Raw genomic sequence first — 26,512 nt, forward strand, 5'->3', positions numbered from 1 at the left:
TTTCACCTTCTTGTGTATTTGTCCAGATGCTTTCAAACTGATTGTTATCTTTTTTTTTTTTAATTTTTTTTTTTCAACGTTTTTTATTTTATTTTTGGGACAGAGAGAGACAGAGCATGAACGGGGGAGGGGCAGAGAGAGAGGGAGACACAGAATCGGAAACAGGCTCCAGGCTCCGAGCCATTAGCCCAGAGCCTGACGCGGGGCTCGAACTCCCGGACCGCGAGATCGTGACCTTGCTGAAGTCGGACGCTTAACCGACTGCGCCACCCAGGCGCCCCTCTTTTTTTTTTTTTTTTTTAAACTAAGTTGACCTCCAAGATGGGGCTTGAACGCACTGCCCCAAGATCAGGAGGCCCATGCTGTACGGATGGAGGCAGCCGGGCGCCCCTCCCGTTGTTATCTTCTCCGACCACTTTTGGGGGGCAGTAAGTCTCAAAGATACAGCGCTGCTCTGATATGATGCCTTTTTTTTTTTTTTTTATGCGTCAAGGTGTCCCAGGGTGTTCTTCCACAGCTGGCGTTGGGGCTCTGATGGGCAAGTCTGTTTCTACCTGGCCATACATTTCATGAATCGATGGCTTTCGGTCTGGTCTCCTTGGCCCCAAACGTCCCAGTTGTTTTAGTGATGCGAATCGTGCAGCCACACGGAATTTGACCTTTGCCACAGTCATTACCTCCAAGACCCTAATCAGATGCACTGTTTATTATCGCTTACTCATAATGCTGCTACTTCCAAGAACTCAAACTTTCAGAATGCTTTCTTTGACTATAATTATCTGCCTCCTCACAGCCTCATTGCCTCAAGGCTGCTTTTAGCTCCTCAGTGACCTTGCCGTCCTTCTTCCTTCCTCTTTTTGGAAAGTGAGCTTCCTTTCCCCCTGCTTTCTGATAGCTTTATGGAGACATAATTCACACACCACACAATTCACTAACTTAAAGTAGACAATTAAGTGGTTTTTAGTATATTCCAGATACGTGTAACCATCACTGTAGTCAATTTTAGAATATTTTCATCACTTCAAAAAGAAACCTCTGGGGGCGCCTGGGTGGCTCAGTCGGTTGAGTGTTCGACTTCGGCTCAGGACATGATCTCACAGTTTGTGAGGTCGAGCCCTGCATCGGGCTCTGTGCTGACAGCTCAGAGCTTGGAGCCTCTTCAGATTCTAGGTCTCCCACTCTCTCTGTCCCTCCCCTGCTTGCACTCTGTCTCTCTCTTTCTCCAAAAAAAAAAAAAAAAAAAAAAGAATAAACAAACAGAAAAGGAACCTATGTACCCTCTGGTTATAATCCCCCTACCCCTCCATCCATCCCAGCCCTAAGCAACCATTAATCTACTTTCTGTCTCTAGAAAGGACATTTCGTATTAGTGGGATCATAAAGTATGATTTATGTGTGTGCACATGTGCGTGTGACTGGCATCTTTAACTTAGCATAGTGTTTTCAGTCCACACTGCCTGCGTCAAAGCCTCATTCCTTTTTATGGCTGCATAATATTCCATTGTATGGACATACCACAATTTGTTTATCCATTCATCCATCGACGGACATTAAGGTTGTTTATTTTTTTTTAAGCGTATTTATTTTGAGAGAGAGACCGAGAATTCCAAGCTGGCTCCATGCTGTCAGCGCAGAGCCCATCGTGGGGCAACCCGTGAAACGCGAGATCATGACCTGAGCCGAAATTGAGAGTCGGACGCTTAACTGACTGAGCCACCCAGGTGCCCCAAGGTTGTTTATGCTCTAGCTACTGTGAATACTGCTTCTGTAAACACTGGTGTGCATGTTTCTGTAGGGAGGTATGGCTTCATTTTTTGTGGGTAGATAAGTAGGAGTGGAATTGCTAGATATCGTAGTAGCCAGGTTTAACCATTTGTGGAACTGCCAGGTGGTTTCCAGCATGGCTGCACCTTGGCCACCAGCAGGGTTTTGGTTTCTTTACATCCTCACCGACACTTGTAATTGTCTGACTTTTTGATTCTAGCCGGCCTAGTGGGTGTGAGGCGCTATCTCCTTGTGGCTTTGAGTTGCATCTCCCTGATGAATGATATAGAATACGCGTTTATTTGGCATTTATAGATCTTCTTTGGAGAAACGCCTGTTCAGATCCTTTACCCATTTTTTGGGTTGTCTTTTTAAAAAAAAGTTACTGAGTTGCGGGGTGCCTGGGTGGCTCCGTTCGTTGAGCGTCTGACTCTTGATTTTGGCTCAGGTCACGATCCCAGAGTGGGGAGATCAAGCCCTACATCGGGCTCCATGCTGGGTGTAGGAGCCTGCTTGGGATTCTCTCTCTCTCTCCCTCTCTCTCTGCCCCTCCCCACTTGCTCTCTCAAAATAAATAAACTTAAAAAAAAAAAAGCGATTGTCCTACTGTTACCCTTTTCGGTCTTTGTGCTTCCTGAGTTTTCTTCCTGCTCAGCCCGTCCTCCGTGGTCTGCTCTCTGAGCAGAATCTCCTCTTTGCTGGCTGCTCTTTCTCCTCCCTTGGACCTGTTGTGTGAGGGCTTGATTGCTGTGCGGGTTGGCTCCTGGATCCCTAACTCCAGTCCAGAGTCCGGATCTTCATTTTCTGTTTCCTGCTCGTGGTCTCTGCACCGAGGAACAGGTGGCTGGCTCCTTCCCCTCAACAAGCTGGATAGCAAACCTCTCTGACTTGGGACTTCCGCTAGCGACCCCAGCATGCTCTCGGGTACCCAGGCCTGATACTTGGGAGCACTGCCTGGACCCTGTCATATACCAGGCGAAACTCACTGGCTGTTCACTGGGTCCCTACCGTGGCCAGGCTATTCTCTCCGCTAGCCTCCACATGAAGTCAGTTGCTGTGTTCTTGAATCTTCTCCGTGACCTCCATCCACGCACCTCCGCCTGTTCCATCCTTTCCCACCTCTGGCCGGTTCACACGCTCACCGCCTCTCCCCGGACTGTTTGAGTAACTTTCTGGAGGCTTCCACTTGATCCTATAAACTTGTGCTCTGGTAATTTTCCCGAAGTATAATTATGTTGTCCCTCCTCCTCCAAAACACAGTGAGTTCCTAGGCCTACTATATTAGGTCCTGATTCTTAGCATGATATTCAGCGCTCTCTGTTTCTGAATAATTCCCTTTATCACCCTGCGCTCTGACCCAATCAGAGCACACCCCGTTCCCTAGGCCCCCTTGTCCCGTCCCACCCAGTGTCACTTGGTGGGATGGATGTTACCAGCCCCTCCTCTGTGTGGAAGGGACTGACGGGGCCCCACGGTGGTGCTGAGCTGCTTGCTGTGATTTTTTTTCTCCGCGTGTCGTCATCGGGGGCCCTGTCACTCTGCCCCCCAATGCCTGTACCTTCTGCCGTGCTCAGGCAGCGACTTGCATATAGAATGTGCATTCGGAGGGAAGGAACATGATTTCTGGGATGTTCGCTACGAGGACTGCCAGGTGGGCCCTGCTGTGAGCCCAAGAAATGCGTTTGTCTCAGCTGGCTCCAGTCCCCTCTCAGGCACAGTTCCCGTGCTTTTTGCCTGGGTCCCTGGGGACCTCAGGGCCTCCCAGGACGCATCCGTACTCCCACCTCACAGAGCGGCTTTTCCTCCCAGGGGAAGTGCCGAGTAAGCATTTTTTCCTGCATTAAATGGAATTCCTGTGATGGGCGTGCGGTAGAATTAGAATCTTTGATTACAGAACATATGGCCAGTGTCAGGAATACCTAATTGCCACTTATTAGTAAAAAACATATTTTCAGCCTGTTGTGTTCTCATTAACGAATCGACACCTTTCCCCCCTCCTTCACTGTTTTGTTTCCTTTAACTTGCTCTTTGGTAAGTTTGGTGACATGAATTTGGTTGACGTGCGGCAGGGCATGGATTCCGGAACCAGACTGTCTTTGGGTTCAGATCCTCGCCCTGTCTTGCTGCGTGACCCCGTGGGAGTTACTTAGCCTCTCTCCTGTGGTGCCCTGGTCTGAACAAAGAGGGTACGAATACGTGCCTTCTGGGGTTCACGAGTAAACGAGTTACACGTGGAAGTGAGTTACACGTGGAAACGCCTGGTGCTGTGCCTGGCTCAGGCCCGGCTGCTATTTTTATTGTTATTTCATCCGACAAATTACACCTTAAATTTCATGTGTGTTTCATCTGGTTGTAATCTGTGGAGTTAGCAGATTCATTCTCTGATAAGTCAGAGGCCTCCTGGTGCACCATCCCCATTCTGCACGCGGGGTAAAGATCCAGCCGAGGCGGCCGGAGTGCTTCTCAAAGTTGCAACTCAGGCAGCGTGACTACTTTCTGGGTTTAAACTAGCTGTCAGCCTCCTTGGGAGGGAATAAAGAAGGGTTAACTAGCTCCTGGGGCATGCCCCCATCCCATTTGTTCCAGCCCGTGAGCCTCGTTAGGATTAAAAATCACAGAATCTCGTTAAGTGCGGTGTGCTGTCTGTCTGCCCTGTCTCTCTCTGAAATTTCTTGGATAAATATTTCTTTAAGCAGGGGTAATCTGAGCAGAAGGAATCTCGCATCATGGGATTAATTAATATCTTGTGATGCTTACATTTCCCTTTTCAATTTTTCTATTCAGCATCATGTTTCCTTTTAAGCACCAGAGCAGCTGGTTTAAAAGTGACTTACAATGGCACTTCCAGCAAGTTCCGTGCCCAGAGTGTCGGAACGCTTTCAGACCCCTACGCCTCTCCCGCTGCGGGCAAGGCGGTTGGTTTGGTGCAGCGCTTCTCGGAGACTTGTGTGTTCTTACACCCTTGTGGTCCATCCGTGAGAACTGAGGGCCGTGGCTTCTCCCCCCACATACTCTAGAGGCTACAGTGCTTTGCAGGAGACCTGGTGAAATGATTGGCCCTGAGAGGTGAGGGAGACCTGGGACTCCCTACTAAGGGGTGTCCGGGAAGGGGGCACTTGCCACCCAGTGCGCCCTGTATGCAGAAGAGTCTGAGCTCCCTTAGCCCGTGTGTGAGCACGTGGGTGGGAAGCGTGTGCTTGCAGAATTGTCCCATGTTCTGTATTCTGGGTGCTGTTCCCTGCTGGTTCTGGGTGTGCATTTCTCATCTCCTGATCTGGGCTATGAGCTGCTCGAGGGCCAAGGGGAGGTTCCCCCTACCTCAGCCTCGTATGGTCCGCATCAGAGAAAGCTAACAGAATCGCCATTATCACGTTGAAAGCACTTACTGGGTTCCAGGCACTGTTCACATTCTGTGAAACGGTTAATGCTCTCAACAGCTGCCTGAGTTAAGGTTCTCTCGCCGACTTTTACAGATGGGGAAGCCGAGGCAGAGAGAGACAGGGTAACTTGCTCAAGGTCCGTAGTTAGTAATGGACAGACCTCCCAGTCAAAGCCAGGCAGTTTGGCCCAAGGCATCTCTGCATATCTTTCAAAATACCAAGAGCTAATATTTGTCAACTACCACCTTCTACCCTTGGTTCTCAGCGTTTTATTTATTTATTTTTAGTTTTTAAAGGTTTTCTTTTGAAGTAATCTCTACACCCAGTGTGAGATTCGAACTCACAACCCCGCGATCGAGAGTCACACGCTCTCCCGACGGAGCCAGCCAGGCGCTCCTCTCAGCCTTTTATGTATGTTAACTAACTTAATCTTTACAGCGGCCCCGTGAGAGTAGGTGCTATTGTACCCGTTTTGCAGATGAGGAAACTGAGGCACATCTTTCTAGGTTAGGTTGAATGGGCAAATGGTCATTAAAGGTGGTGGTCTTCTTGCCTGTGGCCCAGGGACTGGTCTGCTGTGTGCCAGCAGGCGATGGGCCATCTGCCGAGACCGCTCTTGTGGGCCGTGTGGCTGAGCTCTAGACAGGGACATGAGGCATTAGTGAGAGGGATAGCAGTTGAGGGGAGAGGAGCTTTGGGGGCCCTTCCTTCCTGGAGAGGGGTGTTATTTACTGGGCTCTTGCCACGCACTTCCTGTCTAGCGATGGGTTCCTCTCCCCCTCACCCCCCTTACCACACCTCTTCCTCCCAGCAACTTCCACGCCCCCTTCCCTGCCTTTTCCTGCATTTCTGAGGCTCCCCCCACCCCCGCCCCCGCCCAGGAGACTACAAATGCTGGAAAACTTCAGCCTGGGAGCTGCTGTTGGCCCTGGCTTGGAAATCTCCGTGCACAACAGAGAAGCCCCTGAGTTGTGTCTTTTTGTTCTCTCTTGATTATAAACTCTTCCCTTTTTGTTTTGGTCTCTTTGGACGGGGAGAGGCGCTCATGTGGAAGCATTTCTTTTTCTGCCAAGAGGAAGATGAATGTCTCCCAGGGGCCAAGTGACAGGTAACATAATCTCTCACTCCCGTGCTATTTCCACATAAACACACACAACCTGGACCTGGGCTGTAGCTCTCTTTGCAAACCGGCCCTCTCTGTGCGTGGATTTTCTTTTATTAAAAAACAAAATTTTTTTTTTAATGTTGTTATTTATTTTTTGAGACAGAGAGAGACAGAGCATGAGCAGGGGAGGGGCAGAGAGAGAGGGGGACACAGAATCTGAAGCAGGCTCCAGGCTCTGAGCTGTCAGCACCGAGCCCGACGTGGGGCTCAAACTCAACAAACCGTGAGCTCATGACCTGAGCTGAAGTCGAGCGCTTAACCCACTGAGCCACCCAGGCGCCCCTGGATTTTCTTTTTTTCAATGTGGCCGCCCAGGTGAAGCGCGTTATGTCCCGGGCGCCCGTACCCAAAGTGTGATGGAAACTACTTCTGGATTCAAGTTTATTGAAATGCGACTCTGTCCTCCTCCAGACCCAGAATTTTGCAGCGTCTTTCAATGAGGAGAATCACCTGCAGATTCCTTTGATTAGTGAAAGCAGCTGTTCTCAAACTTTGGCGTCTCTCGGAATCATCTGGAAACGAATAAAAATACGGAAGCCCAGGCTTGTTGAAGTAGTGAGAGGGCCTGACCTCTGTCTCGATCATGTTTCCCAGGCAATGCTGACAGACGCCCTGGGTCTGAAACATCGTCGCTCATTGGGGAGGTAAAGAAGGAAAAAAAAAAAAAAAAAAAAGACTGATGACTGGGGGCTCCCAGCGATTTAAATCCAGCTCATACAGGAGCCCCTGGGTGGCTCAGTCGGTTAAGCGTCCAACTTTGGCTCAGGTCATGATCTCGCGGTTCATGAGTTCGAGCCCCGCGTCCGGCTCTGTGCTGACAGCTGGGAGCCTGGAGCCTGCTTCGGATTCTGTGTCTCCCACGCTTTCTGCCCCTCCCCCGCTCAGACTCTGTCTCGAAAATAAATAGGCATTAAAAAAAATAAATCCAGCTAGTACAGGGTTGTAGCCTGGGAGTTGCAGTTTTTATGTCCTTGGTTTCTTTGCTGAGACTTTTTTTTTTTTTGGTCTCCAGCACATTAAATGAAGGCTGCCTTAAAATTTTTTGTCAGGTAATTCTAATATGTCTGTCCTCTTGTGTCGGCATCTTTTGATTGTCTTTTCTCATTCATGTTGAGGTTTTCCCGGTTCCCAGAATGATGAATGATGTTTGATTGAAAGCTGGACGCTTTGGGTATTATGTTATGAGATTCTGGATCTTAATTAAATCTTCTGTTTCAGCGAGGCTCCTCTGTCCTTGGCGGTGAGTGCTGCCTCATTACTGTCAGGTGGAGGCAGAAGTCTAGAGTCTTCTCCTGGGCCTCGGCTGATCCCACACTGGAGGCAGGCAGGAGGGCCTCACCTGACTCGCTTATGGGGCCTCCGCTGACGCTCTGCCTTTTTTTTTTAAAATTTTTTAATGTATATTTATTTTTGACAGCATGAGCGGGGGAGGGGCAGAGAGAGAGGGAGACCCAGAATCCAAAGCAGGCTCCAGGCTCTGAGCTGTCAGCACAGAGCCCGATGCGGGGCTTGAACTCACAGACCGCAAGATCATGACCTGAGCCGAAGTCGGACACTCAACTGACTGAGCCACCCAGGCACCCCTGATGCTCTGCCTTTTATAACTGCTGGGCGGTGGTGAAAGTTCTGGACTGTCCCCTAGGCCTCCTCTGCCCCCCAGCAAGGAGGGGAGGAGGCTGTGTTGCCCCCGTGGCCCAGCTTCCGTTCAGCCTTCCCTGATAGCCCTGGAGGAAGGTAAGGGTGCAGGCGTCTCCATACAGTCTGGTGAAGGCCGAAGTCGGGTTTCTGGATCCCGCAGGTAGGAGTGAGGGTGGGAGGTACGGTTTTCTTGTATGGCGTTGGGCTGGAGTAAAGCTGTTGTCTGTCTTGTGACGCTGCCCCTGTCCTGGTCCTTTGGCTGGGGAAAGCAGTCTCTTCTTAGACCTTTCTTTTTCTTTTAAGTTTATTATTATTTAGTAATTTGTACACCCAACGTGGGGCTCGAACTCACAACCTTGAGATCAAGGGTCGCATGCTGTTCTGACTGAGCCAGGTGCCCTGGGACTTTTTAAATTGTCTTTTGGCATTTCTGGGTCTCTGGCTTCTCCAGCAACCGGTCTGGGATGTGTGAGGCAGAAGGAAAACGCAGGGAAGCCAGGTGCCACGTTGTGCCTTGGGTGCTGAGGTCCTTGGCTGGCTGGCCTTCTTTCCATCTCTCCAAGACCTCTTCTGCTTGTTTTATGTATAATGGCTGGAGTTTGCTGGTTATTAGCAGGAGGAATAGAGAAAAGTTTGTCTCCTCCATGTTTCTGGAAATAGGAGTTTTGCACATTTGGAACTTTAAAAGATGAATAGGGGTGCCTGGATGTTTCAGTGGGGTAAGCGACCGATGCTTGATTTCGGCTCAGGTCATGATCTCCTGGTTCATGGGTTCGAGTCCTGCATTGGGCTCCGTGCGGATAGTGCAGAGCCTGCTGGGGATTCGCTCTCTCCTCCTCTCTGCCCCTCTCCTGCTAGCTGTTTGCTAGCTCCCTCTCTCTCTCTCTCTCTCTCAAAATTAAGAAAAACCAAAAAGATGAATGGATGATGAAGTTGTGTGTGTGTGTGTGTACATGGACACATATGGTGGAATATTAACTCCGCTATAAAAAAGGGATGAGATCTTGTCATTTGTGACCACATGGACGTGGAGGGTATTGTGCTGAGTTAGATGCCATGTGATTTCACTTATATGTGGAGTCTGGAAAAGAACACAACACGTAGCTTCATAAATGCAGGGAACAAACTGGCGATTGCCGTATGGGAGGTAGCGGTGGGTGGGTGAAACAGGTGATGGGGATTAAGATGTACAAACTTCTAGTTACAAAAAATAAGTCAGAGCTGAGCAATGCGGCAGAGGGAACACAGTCAATGATATTGTGATAAAGTTGCATGGTGATTAGATGGTGAACACGCTTGTCCTGGTGAGCATGGGGCATGGAATTGTCGAAACAACTTGCACGCCTGGAACTATAACCCTGTCAGACGTCAGTAAAGCTCCCGAGGTGATTGTGATCAAATCAAGACGCACAATTGAGAATCTCAGGGTCAGCGCTGGAGCAGGCCAAGGCAGTTTGGGTGGAAAGACCAGAAAGACCTGGGCTCTTCCCCAAGTGGTGGTCTTTATGAATCATCGTGTCCTCCCTCCCAAGTCCTTATAGTACTTACATTCACTCTCCTTCCATAGATTTATTTTTTCCCTCTGTTTAGCCCTTTGTGAACCTAACTTGGGTTCCCTAAATACATGTTCCTAAATGCAGATGTAGAAATTGATCCGGTCCTATAGGAAGTATTTATTGTGCTTCTGTCTTTGGGGCACAGTGCTTGGTGTGGAGGTCAGAGAGTCAGAAGGCCAGATGGTGACTTAGGGGACATCCGCGTAGATGGGGAGGTCTGGGTACATGGAAAGACAGGTGTAATGGCAGGATTATGTATTGAGCACATACTGTGTGCTGGGTATTCCACAAGCTGTTTTCTAAGCTTTCTCATTTAATCCTTTGAACTACACTGCATGATAGACGTTTTCTTCTCCCTTTTACCGTGGAGGTTTTGAAGGCTTGGTATTAGGTGACTTGTCCAAGGTCGCTGGCTCCATGTCCAAATCTGAGACAAAATTGGACCACGAATTTGCTAAAACAAGGCCTTGCTTTTTCCAAAGGAATGTTCCACTGAGGTTTCCTCATAAGCTGTGGGTTCTGCTGTGTTGGGGGAGAGCTTATCTGTTTATATTCTTCCCCAGGACAGTTTTCAGAGGCAGCTGTGAGTGGCTTGGTCTGTGACTTTGGAAGGGGTCTTGCAGGGGCGTTAAATGACTCTTAATTTCGGCTCAGGTCATTATCTTGCGGTTGGTGAGAGGGGAATCCTGTGTCGGGCTGTGTGCTGATAGCGCGGAGCCTTCTTGGGAATCTCTCTCTCCCTTGTCTGTCTCTCCCCTGCTTTCATGTGTGTGCTCTCTCCCAGAGCAGTGGCTCTGGACCAGAGAGTGGCTCATCACGTACTCGAGATGAGAGCTGGTAGTGGTTGGAACGAGGGCACGTGGTCCACTCCGGAAGTTGCCAAGAGGCGCAAGGCATCTATCTTTCGGTTTGGAACGACCACGTGTGAAAGCGATGAAGGGAAGGGGCAGATTTTAGGTAAGTGAAGGGAAGGGTGGTCCTGTGGTTGGGGTAGGGGAGAGGAGGGTTTATATGGTAGGGTTTAGTTTAGTTTAGTTTTTTTTTTTTAAAGAGAGACCCCCCCCAAAAAAAAAAGAAAAGGAAAAAATGACTGAGGTAGGAAGACCTATATCCCAGGAGGCTTTAAGTACCAGGCTTGAGCAATGTGGCTTAATCTTGTAAATAGTGGGGAGCAAAAGATATTTTTAGGGGATGAGCTGTGTACCTGTGTGTATATGTATGCACACCCAGGTGTCCTGTGTTAGGACGAGGAAAGGGATGAGAGCTGTTTGTAAAAATTGCAGTGAGGGCCATTGCTAAAGCCCAGGTGTAGGACCTGGACCAGGATGACCAAGGGGGGTGGGGGGGCACATGGAAATGAAGGGATAGATGTAGGAGAAACTACAAAGACAACATCTATTGTGTCCTCTGGGCCAGTCCATGTTTGGGAAGGAGAATCGGAAAAGATGCGGAGTTAAATAGTCTGAACTTGGATCGGATCGTTACAACTCACATGACAAAGCTTTGGATGCCATCCGTTTGCAGGATTCTCTAATACCTGAACTGCATGAGCTGGAAAGGTGGTTTAAGGTGCCTCCTCTCTGTATCTGGTCCTAAGCTGGTCGCCAGGGGTTAGGCCCTTAGCTGCCCGATGTCCTCGGGTCCCGTGTGGCGTTCTCTACTTCTTAGAGCAGTCCTGATCTCTTTCACTACCTCCGAATTGAGGGAGCACGTTGTCAGGCTGTAGAGACTTGGCACTTGAAGGTCTGTTGAGGCAAAACGATGAGCACGAGACCGAGGCTGTATGAGCCCCTTGTGACATGCGGGGAAACGCTGAGTGGGATGCTTGCAAGGGCTGTAAAAACACAGCCCCCGGACAGTCGGCCATCGCAGCAAAGGGGCGGCCCTTTCTTCCCGCCAGCCTTTTCTTGGGAGTGGAAGTTGCTGAAACATGAGAAGTTCAGACAGGGATTCTGTAAGTCTCTGGTGACAAGTCTGTAATGGGTTCCCGAGGCTAATTAGGTTGTTAGGGGTATTAGCAACTTCCCTTGTGTCCCTAAGGCTTTCTGTTAATACCCACTGCCTGTCCTGCAAGGACTTCTGTCTTCTATGGCCTCCCCCGCCATGGTACCCACTGGGGGGGCGTGCGATCCTGAAACCAGCACCATATTTGATTTACTTCTGATGCATCGCAGGTGCACCACTGATCTTGACCAGATGCATGAAGCCAACACCATTGGGTTTGCCCGGCTCTGCTCCCCCTAACCTTTCCCTGGAAGCCCGTGTCTGGCGTGGGGTCCCTAGTGTGACTCTTGCTGCCAGTAACTCTTCTTTGGCCCGGCCCAGCTGCCGTCTGGGTTGTGTTGGTTTTTGCGCAGAGAATGTGCTGCTTGGCTTTGCCCTCTCAGCCTTTCCCTTTCAAGATGCTGCAGATCTCTATGGTACGAGACTCCTTTTTCTTCCGCTGAGGTGATGCAGCCTGCGGCCCGAAGCTCTCTTGGTTCCCGCACACCTGGGATGGACGCATCCTCCCCACGGTCCGCTTGCGGGGCTTACCTCCTCAAATCCTGGTTTCTCCACTGGTCTCCCAGCTTTGCTGCCCTCCCTTGGATTGCTAAGCACCATTTCACATATAATCTTTCCTCTGTGTCCGTAGCATAGGCTCCGTAAGAGGTGGTTGAACTTCTGTATTTTTGGCAGACGGCCTGGCACGTAGTAGCTGCTCCCTAAACACACGTAAGCAGGCGCGGAATTCACGGATTTAGTTCGCCAAGGTTAGGCTGCTCCTTAGCGTCCTTCAGACGTCTGGTGCCTCCTGCCTGTGGTGCATTTCATGATGATTTCCTTTTTCCAGCAGGGCCTTGTACGTGTTTCTCGTGACACACATGTCTGAAGCACACACTGGAGGCTGCTGACTCCCCTCTTCTTCGGGAGAGGGCTTATGCACTGGGTGTGCCGTGTGGGAGTGACGTGCCTCTTCACGAGGGTGTACTCAGGGTCTGGGAGAAGGGATGCGGCACACAAGAGCTCTGGAAGCCTGCAGAGCCAACCCTAGCCTTGGATCAACGGCCTTGACCTTGTCACTTTCATCCCTTTGTACTCTGTCCCCTTGCCCGTAAAATACCAGAGCTGACTCAGAACCTAAATCTTACGTGACCCCGGGGGTCCCTTCCCACACGAACACTCAGAGGCTCTTGTATCCTTCCCGTTTCTTCTACAGACCATCCCCCCTTTCCTGGTAGTCACATCCCAATTACCTAATGTCCACATCCTGGCAGACGGATCAATCCGAGCAAACAGCCAGAGCACAGCAGGACTGCACGTGGCACGCACCACGTCTCCGGCTGTGGAGGTGCCCGCTCTCTGAGGCGTGGGAGGTGGGAACTTGTGTTCTCTCTTCCCTTAACTGTTCATCAATATGCTGCTCAAGCATAACCACCCTTAAGCAGCATTTAGTCGTTACTTGTCTTGCGTCCTCAAACACTTACACCTTTCACTCCTCCTTGGGTGGGGGGGACCGTTTAAGTCATGGTTGTTGGGTTGTCCCTAATGCGGTCAAAAGAGAAGTTTTGAAAACCTGTAGAACCGTACAGGGTCACATTCTGCAGGAAGATGGAAGAAGAAAAAAAAAAAAAAGACTGAGTTCGGTCTTGGGTTTTGCAGAAATTCATGCAGGAAGAGGCCTCTGGGTGCTGACAGCTCTGGGGGCCAGGGCCGTGGCCTTCAAGGGCACAGCCTCGCTGCCCGCTGCTCGGGGGTTAGCCCTCGGTCCTGCTGCCGCGGAAGCCTAGGCCTGTATTACGACAGGGCCTTGCCACCCAGCTGTACCTCAGGATCACGTGAGGCTCTTCAAAGCAGAGATCCTGCTTCCCCAGAGTTTCTTGTTTCATCTTCCTGGGATGGGGTCTTTCCATCACCGTAACTTTGTTTTATTATTAATTTTTAGTGTGTGTTTATTTTGAGAGGGAGGGAGGGAGGGAGAGGGAGAATCCCAAGCGAGGATTCGCCACTGACCGTGTGGAGCCTGATGCGGAGCTCAACCCTGCAAACCAGGAGATCGTGACCTGAGCCAAAATCGAGTCGCATGCTTAACTGACAGAGCCACCCTGGCACTCCTCTGTCACTGTAATTTTATTTTACTATATGTATAACCTATATAAAATAAAGATTTATAATATATAAAAACATGTTTATATAGCACTCATATAGTATAACCATATATATATAATATATGAACCTATATAACATGTATATAATATATAAATGTATAATATATACATATAAGTTATGTATAAACAAATAAATATATAAATACATATATAAATATATAAAAAATACAAATATACAAATATATATTGTATACAAAAATATATATTACATATATGTGTGTGTATATATATATCTACATATATATACATATCCATCATATATGTTGTGTGTGTGTGTACATATATATATACACACACACACAACATATATGATAGAGGCAGAGAGAGCGAATATTCCAAGCAGGCTCCACACTGTCAGTGCAGAGCCGAACGTGGGGCTTGAAAAAAACCGTGAGATCACGACCTGAGCTGAAGTCAGATGCTTAACTGACTGAGCCACCCGGGTGTCCCTCCATCCCTGTGATTTTAAAAGCTCCCAGGTGACTGCCGCGTGCAGCCGGGAGAACCGATGTATACGCAGTGAGGCACATGTATGAGCAGACCTAGGTTATTCAGATTGACAAGCTGATTTATTGGACCAGAATGCCTTTTTGTGGGTTTACGATGAGATGCGTAATTGAATCAGTGACTGGATATGCCCAGCGCTTGCCTCCTTGTAGGTAAGAGGGTGGGGATTCAAGGGGCCACCTTCTCCGTCAGAAGGCGGGTTGATCTGTTTGATGGCAGACCTAGGGGCTCTGAGGTGTCCACCCACACGGTGGCGAAGCCAGAGTATCCAAGTCTGTAGGCCAAAGTATTTGCCTTTCTGTGTTGTGTGTGACCATGATGAGGGCCGATCAACGCCTCATTCCCTGTCCGGTGACACCATCTTTCTTTCCCTTTATGCATACATACAGTCTGGTAGCTGACATCTTTACTGGGCCTTGGAGATTTCCACCCCCGTCCCCTGCTTTCTTGCCCTTCTCCTCTCTTTGACTCCTGATACATTTTCTGCTTCAGACTTGAATCTGGTATGTAAAGAGAGAGCACAAGAATGAATGTGACAGATCTAAACATACTTGTGAGTTCATACTCCTATTCTCTCTCTTTTTTTTTTTAATTATTTTTTAACGTTTGTTTATTTTTGAGAGAGACGGAGACAGAATGTGAGTGGGTTAGGGGCAGAGAGAAAGGGAGACACAGAATCCGAAGCAGGCTGCAGGCTCCGAGCTGTCAGCACAGAGCCCGACGCGGGGCTCGAACCCACGAACTGCGAGATCGTGGCCTGAGCGGAAGTCGGACACTCAACTGACTGAGCCACCCACGTACCCCACATACTCCTATTTTCAACTACCACTCAAGACTACGAGGTTTCTACTTAACCTCTTCTGTATTTCCTCTGTTCTTTCTGCCACACCACTTTCTGGTTCTCAAGAGCGTACGGAACGATGGAATGGGGTATGCTGGAATTACTCGTTTGCCCTATCCCATAATACCCAGTCTGCCGTCTCAGAATAGCAATATTAAGGCCAGCATCAGTTGTTATGCTGAAAACATTAAAAAACCTTGTTTTCCTATGCCATCCCCGTCCTCCACCATTGAAGAGAATGGCTGCCCTAGATCATTGTGGTTGGCTGAATAACCTGTGGCCCCTCACGGTGTCCGGGTCCTAATCCCTAGCACCCATGAATGTTCCTTTAAATGGCAGAGATTGCAGAGGTGAGGAAGAAGGATGTCGAGAGGGGATGTTATCCTGGATTATCTGGGTGGGCTCCAGATGCCACCAAAGATGTCCTTAGAAGGAGGAAGCAGAGACAGATGATTCACAGAAAGGGAAGAACCATGTGATCCTGGAGACAGAGACCCAGTGATGCAGCCACCAGAAGCTGGCAGAGTAAGGAATGGAGTTTTCCTCTAGAACCCTTGGAGAGGGGGACGGCATGCCAGCACCTTGATTGCGGTCAAGTGGAACTGATTTTGGACTTGTGGCCTCCAGACCTATAGCAGAATACACTTCTGTCATTTTAAGCTACCACATTTGTGATAATTTGTCATCGCAGCCATAGGAAGCGAATACCATTGCATAGTCGTTGCACGTTGTAATAGACCCTTTTTTTTTAAAAAAAATTTTTTCTTAATGTTTATTTATTTTTGAGACAGGGAGAGACAGAGCATGAACGGGGGAGGGTCAGAGAGAGAGGGAGACACAGAATCTGAAACAGGCTCCAGGCTCTGAGCTGTCAGCACAGAGCCCGACGCGGGGCTCGAACTCACGGACCGTGAGATCGTGACCTGAGCCGAAGTCGGACGCTCAACCGACTGAGCCACCCAGGCGCCCCTGTAATAGACCCTTTTAAGCCTCACTTAGCCTTATTCCTTTATAACTGCTTGGTTAATACTTTGGATACCTCTATCCATGCGTCTCGTCATTAGGTCCTCTGAAGTTCATTCTCTAGGATCTTGAGGAAAAGCTCATGCATGGGACAATATTCCCAGGTATAGACATGCCTTCTAGTTTTCTTAGAATATGTCTTTACTCTGAGTCTGTGTTCACAGATACATAATATGCGCTTCATAAGGTTTCGATATATATATTTTGGGGGGGGGAAGTTTTCATGAATTACTATTCTCAGAATTCTGTTCCCTTGCTTTGGTTTATTTTGTTTTGCAAGAACCCCTCTTATCCCTATATTGGTTCTTCTTTGCCCGTTTTCGGTACTTGCCACTTTCAAATCCCTTTGATCTTTCTGTGTTTTTCATTTGAGTATGTTCCCGACTTTCCAGGCCTTTTGTCAGACTTATTTTTTCTTCTTTCTAGTTGAGTTTTCATTTCTAGAATGATTAAAAAAATTTTTTTTGATTCTTCCTTGAATTTAGTCACTTTTGAATTTTCATAATTCTAATTTGTTTTCATGTCTTGCATAATTTACAGTATTTTTAGCTCATTTTGAAATGATGTTACATTTTAATGTTTCTTGAATGTCTTTTTGGCGTGTTTTCATTGTCCCACATCTCCAGAGGTATTTTGGTCCTTACTCTTTTTCTTTCAGAACTGCCTATGGAGTTGACTCTGATACTTTCATTAATTTTTATTATGAACCTGTTTTCCTGAATTAAAAAAAAATGTTTATTTTGAGAGGGAGAATCTTAAGCAAGCTCCACGCTCAGTGTGGAACCCACCGTGGGGCCTGATCCAGCAACTGTGAGATCGTGACCTGAGCCGAAATCAAGAGTTGGACACGTAACCGACTGAGCCATCCAGGCGCCCCTGTTTTCCTTAACTTTTAAGAGGATGGTAAGTTCAGGAGGATTTCTGACTTCACAGTTCCTTTTCCAATTTCATTTAGATTAGAACATGTGGTGTCTCTGTTTCTTTCTCTCTCTCTCTCTCTCTCTCTGAACCTTTTTCTTTCCTTTGTCCCTGTTACCTGTCCCGCTCAATTTCGATTCTGCTCCAGATGGTTTCTCCTCCCTGTGGGATCCAGTCCTGGTGAGTCAATTGAGTGTTTACAGGGGCTGGGCTGCCCCTGCCTTCAGACCTTGCTGTCAGCCCCTGACAACTGCTGTAGTTCTCCACTTCTGTGGTCTTCAGTGAGTGGTCTTCTGTTGGCCCTGTTGGAGTTGAGTTTTCATCCATGAGGTTTTAATTGTGCTACATGGTTGCTCTGTTTTTAAGGATTGCGGAGGGCCCAAAAAATATGGTCACCGTTGCCGCCATTTTCCCCAAACCGGGATGCCATCTTTTTGTTTCCCCTACAATAGGGCACACTGCTGAGATTGTTCAAAGGGGTTTTCCTCCCCACGGAGTAGCCAAAGGTGTAAATATTTGAGGACATAGGACAAGTAACGACTAAATGCTGCTTAAGGGTGGTTATGCTTGAGCAGCATATTGATGAACAGTTAAGGGAAGAGAGAACACAACTTCCCACCTCCCACGCCTCAGAGAGCGGGCACCTCCACAGCCGGGGACGTGGTGAGTGCCACGTGCAGTCCTGTTGTGTTCTGGCTGTTTGCTCGGATTGATCCGTCTGCCAGGATGTGGACATTAGGTAACTGGGATGTGACTTCACCAGGAAAGGGGGGATGGTCTGTAGAAGAAACGGGAAGGATACAAGAGCCTCTGAGCGTTCGTGTGGGAAGGGACCTCCGGGGTCACGTAAGATTTAGGTTCTGAGTCAGCTCTGGTATTTTATGGGCGAGGGGACAGAGTACAAAGGGATGAAAGTGACAAGGTCAAGGCCATTGATCCAAGGCTAGGGTTGGCTCTGCAGGCTTCCAGAGCTCTTGTGTGCTGCATCCCGTCTCCCAGACCCTGGCCTCCCTGCTGCGTAAAGGGTAAACAGAGTATTGTCAAGTGAAGAGGCCTTTTGTAGAGTAAATTGAAGGGTATTCACTCTCTTGTTTTAAGAAGTTCAGTGTTTCAGTTAGTAGGTTTTCTTAAAATAGAGGCACATGTAATTGGGGGTTTGTGTGGAATAATTGAGGGGCAGAGCCGAGGATTTCATCCACGGTATCTCTGCTTTCCTATGGCAGAATCAAGAACAGAACCCGAGGGCCTGACCTCGTCCCACTGAACTTTTCACTCCACCAATGATAAATCTGGTGTTTGTGGACATTTCCAAGAAAAGGAAATGTTTCTCTGAAAGCTCTGTGCTGCCCATTGCACAATAGTTGACGACTGATGATTTAATGAATTGACATTGATTCGTCTCCACAGATTCTCTCCTAATGGTTGACTTGTTTCTTTGGCCAAGGAGATCATAAGTCACATTTGTGTCCCCAGTGCCTGGTATATGATTTCTGTATGTATTATGGGCAGAATCTGGAGAAATAAAACTAATAGGTGGAAAAAAATACTCAAATTCCGTGCATTGTTGAGCCCTAAATCCACAGATCCTTAGAAGGTGCAGTAGGGCAAGCCTTCCTGGATGAAATGGTCGAGAGGATTTGAATGCGAGTCCCTCTCCTACACTCCTGGGCACCAGCCCTCACAACTACCATACTGTGATAGTCACCGTAAATAAGGGATGACCACAGGAAAACTGTGTTTTGCCATCAGAGGTAAGAAGTGTCTTCTTGGAAAGGCAAGTTCAGTAGCTGCTTTTTTTTGTTTTAAATGTTAATTTTGAGATTAACATTTGAGGGGAGGGGTAGAAGGAGAGGGAGGGAAAAAAAAAAATCCTAAGCAGGCTCGGTGCTCAGCGTAGAGTCCGATGCGGGGCTCAATCCCACAACTATGAGATGGTGGCCTGAACTGATACCAGGAGTCAGATGCTTAACCAACTGAACCATCCAGGCACCCCTCTTTACTTAAAATTTTTTTAAAGAATTCTCGGGCACCTGGGTGGCTCAGTCAGTTAAGCATCTGACTTCGGCTCAGGTCATGATCTCACATCTCGTGAGTTTGAGTTCGAGTCCCAAGTCAGGCTCTGTGCTGACACCTCGGAGCCTGGAACCTGCTTCGGATTCTCTCTCTCTCTGCCCCTCTCCCCCACTCATGCTCTCTCTCTCTCTGTCTCTTGAAAATAAACAGTTAAAATAACTAAAAAAAAAAATGGGATGCCTGGGTGGCTCAGTCGGTTGAGCGTCTGACTTCGGCTCAGGTCATGATCTCGTGGTCTGTGAGTTCAAGCCCTGCGTCGGGCTCTGTGCTGACAGCTCAGAGCCTGGAGCCTGCTTCGGATTCTGTGTCTCCCTCTCTCTCTCTGCCCCTCCCCTACTCATGCTCTGTCTCAGAAATAAATAAACATTAAAAAAAAATTTAAAGAATTCTCTATATCCAATGTGAGGCTCAAACCTACAGCCCCAAGATCAAGAGTTGCACATGCCGTTGACTGAGCCAGCCAGGTGCCCCAGCTTCTTCCTCCCTCACCCCGCCTGCTTGCTTCTGCAGTTTCTCAACCTCTTAAATTACTGTATTTGATATGGAGGTCCTTTGTGACAGTTATTTCCTCTTATAGGTTGGAAAAGTAGGTCCTAGCCTCCAAGCGGTTTCCCTCCCTCGGCTAGTGAAAGGCCATTCCCAGTGGAGCTGGGACGCCAGAGCCCCTGCCATATTGCATGGCCATCTCTCGGAGCTGGTTCTGAAAAAAAAATATCCCCCAACCTGGCGCCCCAGCAGAGGACAAGTGGGAACGTGCTGAGAGTAGAGGATCATGGAAGGTAGTTTCGTGACTGCAACCAGTAAGTACTTGCTGAGTGTTCCGGCAAGTCTGGCACAGTGCTGGGTTTTAGGGCGATGACTTTTTTTTTTTTTTAAACATTTATTTATTTTTGAGACAGAGAGAGACAGAGCATGAACGGGGGAAGGTCAGAGAGAGAGGGAGACACAGAATCGGAAACAGGCTCCAGGCTCTGCGCTGTCAGCACAGAGCCCGACGCGGGGCTCGAACCCACAGACCGCGAGATCATGACCTGAGCCGAAGTCGGCTGCTTAACCGACTGAGCCACCCAGGTGTAGGGCGATGACTTTGAACGAGATCGGACTGCCTGCAAGGGTCGTGTGGTCTAGATGGGGCATCATGCAGAGGTGGCCGATTCTGTGGACTTTTCAGGATTGCCCAGGCAGCAGGCGTGAGTAGTGTTTTTCCATGTGGGGATGCCGGGTACGTGTTAGGCATTTTGTCTCTCCCTCAGGCTCCGTATGGGTTAGTGGTGGAGTTGCTGGGGGCATTCTTGAAAAACACAGCCGTACCCAACAGCTGGGCAGTACTGATGGGGCCACGATACAACTTCTGTCCTCTAGGACTTGTCTGGGCTGATTGTGACCGGGAAGATGGACCGTGAAGTTCCTTTCTGCATTCTGGTGATTCTGTGACTGAGAACTCGGCAGGTGTTAAAGTGCTGCTCTGGAGCCTTCCTCAAAGTCTGTTACGTCCTCGTGCGTACCGACCGAGGGACTTCTGCTCGTGGCAGCGTGTTAGTTGAGCTCTCGGCTGAGGGATGGGGCTGAGTTGTTACCCCTAGGGATGGGGAAGAAGGCCTTGGCGTACCCTCGCCTCCCCCTGAAAGTGGACTTGTCTCTCTGATGGGGCGGCCCTGACGGCCTCATAAACATGCGTTGAGTCCCTTGGTCCTTCTCCCTCATGCTCGTGATTCCGTTGATGGTACTCTCCCACCGGAACAGCAGCTGGCTTGGCGTGGGGAGGGTGGTCTCTGATCCTTTTGGAGACTCTTGGTCTCATTTAAACGTTGGCGGTGTGTGCTGGGCCAGACTTGGTAAACTCATGCTTGATTTATTCTTCCCTGGAGCCCACAAAACCCATAAAACAGAGTTAGAGAACCAGTCCCTAATTGTGCTTGTTAGGGCTAACCATAAACGGTCTTGTTGATGGATGGATGGCTTAATATCCACTGAGCACCTGACTTGATTCTGCAGGCATGCCCTGGGCCTGTCCTGAACCTGAACTTGGCCAGAGGCAGACATGGACACGTGGCAGATTCTTGTGTTCTTTGAGGTCATCTGTTCCTTCTTCTTGACTTTTTACCGGTTGAAGCTCCGTCTTGGATAAGTTTGGTGACTTATGCAAGATCACACAGCTATCCGCTTTGTGAAATATCATTAAGATTGCTGGAGGGAGGTGAATTGATATGCAGCGTGCACTTGTGAGTTGCCTCACACCCATGTTCCCACTTGGTTTTCTTAGCCTTAACTTTTTTTTTTTGGCCAAATATGCTGGATGTGAGCTAGCTTTCAGAATTTGCATTTCCTTCATCACTAGTCAGCATCAGTTCTTCTGTTTCGTCTCTTTTTTTTTTTTTCGCGTGACGTGTATGCTCCTATCTCTTGTCTGTTTTTCAACGGAGTCTTCAGAGTTTGCCTTCTTGACTTGTAGAAGTTTTATCTGCACGCTGAGCTCGGTTATGCGTATTACAACTCTCTTTTCCTACGCTGGCTTGTCATTTCACCATCCTTGTGGTATCTTTTGATGTATGAAAGATTTATGTTTTAATATAAAATATTGATCTTTTCCTTTTCACATATGCTTTGTCTTTTAAAAAAATTCTCTGTACTCGGAGATCATAATGGTGCCATTCTATAGCTTTAAGTTTTATAAGCTTTGCCTTTCACATTTAGCTCTAGAATTTATTTTTATGCATGGCTTGAAATAGGAGTCTAATTTTATTTTTTCCTCCATGTAGATAACCAGTTTCCCTGGCACCGTGTTAGTCGGTCTATTCACTACTTTTGCTCCACCGCTGCTGTCCTATATCAAGTGCCTGCAAAATGTAGACGTTGGTTTCAAGGCTTCCTGCTCTGTTTTCCCGGTCTCTTTGTCTCTCCTTCCTTTAGAACATTTATTATTATTTTTAATGTTTATTTTGAGGGAGAGCAAAAGTGCAAGTAGGGGAGGGGCAGAGAAAGGGGGAGAGAGAATTCTAAGCAGGCTCCACCCCACGACCCTGGGATCATGACCTGAGCCTAAATCCCGAGTCGGTTACCTAATCGACTGAGCTACCCAGATGCCCCGAAACATCTATTTTAATTATAAGTCTTGTCATTCGGTAGGATGATTCCCACCCTTATGGTCTTGATAATTCATGGGACTTTGCTCTTTCAATAGAGTTTTAGAATTAGTTGAGTAAGTTCTTTAAAAATCTCAGCCCCCCAAAAACAAATCAGGGGTGCGCTTGTTCAGTCCGTACACAGCAGATGACTCTTGATCTTGGGGGCATGAGTTCAAGCCCCACGTTGGGCATAGAGCTTACTTAAGACAAAAAGACATGCCAGCAGGGGATCCTGGGTGGCTCAGTGGGTTAAGCATCTGACCCGCTCAGGTCACGATCTCGCAGTTCGTGAGTTCAAGTCCTGCGTCCGGCTCTATGCTGACAGCTCAGAGCCTGGAGTCTGCTTGGGATTCTGTGTCTCCCTCTCTCTCTCTGCCCATCCCCAGCTCTGTCTTGGCGTCTCTCAAAAATAAATGTAAAAAAAAAAAAAATACCAGTAAAGGAAACACTGATCTAAAGATCCTTATTTTAATCACAATTAAACTGAGCTTCTAGAATAATTTTGGCGATTACAGACATCCTTATGATAGTCTTCCAGTTCATGAATATGGCATATCTCTTTATTTAGATCTTCATTAATGTCTTTTAATAAAATTGTATAGTTTTCGAATTTTTCATCTGCCTTTTATTGAATTGATTTGTAGTGCCTTATAGATTTGGTTGCTACAATAAAAGGTATCTTTCTGAAACTTTTCTCACTGGGGGCTGGTATTCTGCGCTTGTATCTCATGGCTCTTTTTCACGGGTGGGCCATCCTAAATGCTTCCCGTCTCCCCAGCGGTAGAGGTCTCTGTTCTTAGGCTGGTCAACAATAGACCTTTGGGGGCACCTGGGTGGCTCAGTCCACTAAGCGTCCGATTCTTGATTGCGGCTCAGGTCATGATCCCAGGGTGGTGGGATCGAGCCCGCGTTGGGCTCTGTGCTGAGCATGAAGCCTGCTTGGGATCCTGTCTCCCTCTCTCCCCTGCCCCTCTCCCCTACCCTTGCCCCTCTCTCTACCCCGGCCCCTCTCCCCTCCTCATGCTGTGCATGTGCACTGTCTCTTAAAACAAACAAAGAAACAAACAAAACACCAGGGCACCCAGTGGCTCATTCTGGAATAGCCAACCATGACCCACCCGCCCTTCCCTGGAGCAGCACTGTGCGGATTAACTATGGTGGCTCCACATGATGGAGAACATGAAGCTGAAGAAAAGAATCCAGGGCGTATCTGTAATGCAGCCATCTCTCAGATCTATTGAGCAAAAGGGCAAGGTAATTTGTCTGAAACGAGAGAGAGTATGTATTTATTTACGTTAAAAAAAAAAAAAAAACGGTGGGGGCTCCCGGCTGGGTCCGTCAGTGGAGTGTGCGACTCGATCATGGGGTTGTAAGTTTGAGCCCCATGTTGGGTGTACTGATAACTTAAAATGTTGGGGCACCTGGGGGGCTCAGTCGGTTGAGCGTCCGACTTCAGCTCAAGTCACGATCTCACAGTTTGGGAGTCCGAGCCCCGTGTCAGGCTCTGTGTTGTGACAGCTCAGATCCTGGAGCCTGCTTCACGTTGTGCGTGTCTCCCTCTCTCTCTGCCCCTCCCCTGCTTATGCTCGCTCACGCGTGCTCTCTCTCTCAATAAATAAATATAAAAAAAACCCCTTTAATTACCATTTAATTTTTTTTAATCTCTTAGGAGAAAAGAAAGAGCCTGGAGGGAAAAGGAATAAAACTTTGTCTTCTCTGAAGATTCCTTGCTAGTTTGAAGTTGGAATTGTGTAAATTCTTAACATGCTTTTCTATTTAAATTTAAAAATGAAGCAATCCCTGAGAAAACCAAGTGACTCTCGCTGCGTCGAGCTAGTTGGCATAACCTGCAGAGAGAAAGCGAGGAACTCTGCCAACTGGCTATAAGACACAGTGATTTGATTGTGCATTGTTGGTGGTGCATACCATAAAGATACCAGACGTGCAGAAAATAGACTTTTGTAGACTTTTTTTTTAATATCACTGTTGATGGTGGTGTTGGTGGTGTTGTTCTGAGACCCTTTATATTTGTGGTGGGATAGAGAGAACAATTACGTTGGTGGGAAGAAAACACTAACGTACGAACAATGAGGTCAAGTAAAATCCCTACCGTCCTGATTTTGAATTGGATGTGAAGTATGAACTCATGAAGCATTTTGTTATTAAAATATGTTCTAGCCTTGTCCACTGGCAAGGCCAAGAAACCAGGACAGTGAGCATTCTTGGTGTCCAAATACCATTTTCTATTAAAAGGGATCAGGGCTCTTTGGAGAAATGGCTGCTTTCAAATCTGGGGACGCCTGGGTGGCTCAGTCGGTTGAGTGTCTGACTTCGGCTCAGCTCATGATCTCGCAGTTTGTGAGTTCGAGCCGCGTGTCAGGCTCTGTGCTGACAGCTTGGAGCCTGTTTCCGATTCTGTGTCTCCCTTTCTCTCTGCTCCTCCCCTGCTCATGCTCTGTCTCTCTCTCTCAAAAATAAATAAACATTAAAAAAAAAATTTAAAAAAGTAGAATAAAATAAAGGGCTTGGGGCACCTGGGTGGCTCAGTCGGCTGAGTGTCTGACTTTGGCTCAGGTCATGATCTCGCGGTCTGTGAGTTTGAGCCCTGCATCGGGCTCTGTGCTGACAGCTCAGAGCCTGGAGCCTGCTTCCAATTCTGTGTCTCCCTCTCTCTCTGCCTCTCCCCCGCTCATGCTTTGTTTCTCTGTGTGTCAAAAATAAATAAACATTAAAAAAAATTAAAAATAATAAAGGGCTAAAGAGGAAATAGGTGGGTATGGATGAAACCAGAGTGGCCCTGAGCTGGGCGTGACCGAAGCTGGTGAAGAGTTCCTGGGAGTTCGTTCATTTGTGCTCTCGCTCTACTTTTGTGTATAAGGTTTGCGATGGTAAAGCCTTCAACAAAAGAAGAATTCGCATAAATGTGGCTCTGAGGAGGTGAATTTCTGAAAAGTGTTGTCAAATGAGAAGTCTCTATTAAACTTGATTTTCCTATCCTCGTACATGAGAGGGACAGTCCTGGAGGGACTGGAGTTTGTTCTGGTTTTGATTCAGTGGTTTAGCCTCCCACCAAGACCCCGAGGCCCATGATTGCTGAGGAAGCAGCCCAAGTTCGCTCCCTGGAAGACCATTCGTCAGATGGCTTGCCGGTGTGGATGATGATGCTATTGTAATCTGGCTCTGTCTTCTCTCCTCACCACCTCCAGCCAAAGAGGCTATAGTCTCTTTGATGGAAAAGGGCCCGTTGCTCTGTTTGCAAATATTTAAGGGCCTTTGAAACGCTAGGCACCTAGAGATGGTCTGTGACCTCCCAGCATCACTTGGCCGGTTATGAGATAGCTGGGATTCGAACCTGAGTCTCTGGACCTCCACTGCCCTGTACTCGATGCTTCCCTCTTCTCTGAGAAGCTAACTGCTACCTGATGTTTCCCCAGGTGATGAGGGTTGACTGCATTCTTTGAGCCTGTGCTGTGCTGTTTAGAGCGAGGTTTTGCCCTGAATAATTCACACACCACTGTGCTTGTCTGAGTGTACATTCACTAGCCAGATAACTCTTTTTTTTTTAAACGTTTATTTATTTTTGAGACAGAGACAGAGCATGAATGGGGGAGGGGCAGAGAGAGAGGGAGACACAGAATCGGAAGCAGGCTCCAGGCTCTGAGCCATCAGCCCAGACCCCGACGCGGGGCTCGAACTCACAGACTGCGAGATCGTGACCGGAGTCGAAGTCGGACGCTTAACCGACCGAGCCACCCAGGCGCCCCTAGCCAGATAACTCTTAACCTGCCCAGGGAAGTGAGCGCTGCCTCCCAGGGTGTGAGGAATGTTAAACTGGGGACGAGAACATTTTTAATATTGATAATACTCATAAATATCGTGCCTTCGAGTTTAGAAAGTGCTTCACGTAAATCTACCGTCTCGTTTGTTCTTTGAAACCTGCTGTTCTCGGTGATGGAATGCCTTGTCAAGTTGGAGACTCCAGTCAGGGTCTTCTGACCATGCCAGTGCCACTTTGTCACGCTGCCTCCTTCTTTTAGCAGAAGTTGAAAATGGTAACAGATGCTATCTTGAGGTGCCAGTGGCCTGTCGTTATTACGGCGAAGGCTATTGCTGTCACCGCCACCGCCACCAGCTTTATCAAATGAGTCAAGGTTACCGCTAATGTCCTCTTACGACTTAGTGTCTGTTAGGCATGTTTAGAAGTTGGAGTCCTGATACTTAAAAATCCTAAGACTTAATTTTCATCCACACCCCGTGGCATACATCTTGAAACCTTACCAGCTGCGCGATCTTGGATAAGGTGACTTTCTCGAGGTCACGGCACTAATAAAGAGCCGGGCCGGCATTTGAACCCAGGCGGGTCTGATCCCAGGG

The 26,512-nt window shown here is 48.1% G+C and overlaps 1 protein-coding gene across 4 annotated transcripts in view; it reads left to right on the forward strand.

Moving 5' to 3' along the window:
• LOC112864763 (carboxyl-terminal PDZ ligand of neuronal nitric oxide synthase protein) overlaps nucleotides 1-26,512 on the forward strand; it is a 285,246-nt gene that overhangs the window by 5,202 nt on the left and 253,532 nt on the right. The gene's annotated exons all lie outside the window — the stretch shown is intronic.

This window comes from Puma concolor, chromosome E4 (genome assembly GCF_028749965.1).
Source record: "Puma concolor isolate L17-30 chromosome E4, mPumCon1.1.hap2, whole genome shotgun sequence".
Lineage (NCBI taxonomy): Eukaryota > Metazoa > Chordata > Mammalia > Carnivora > Felidae > Puma > Puma concolor.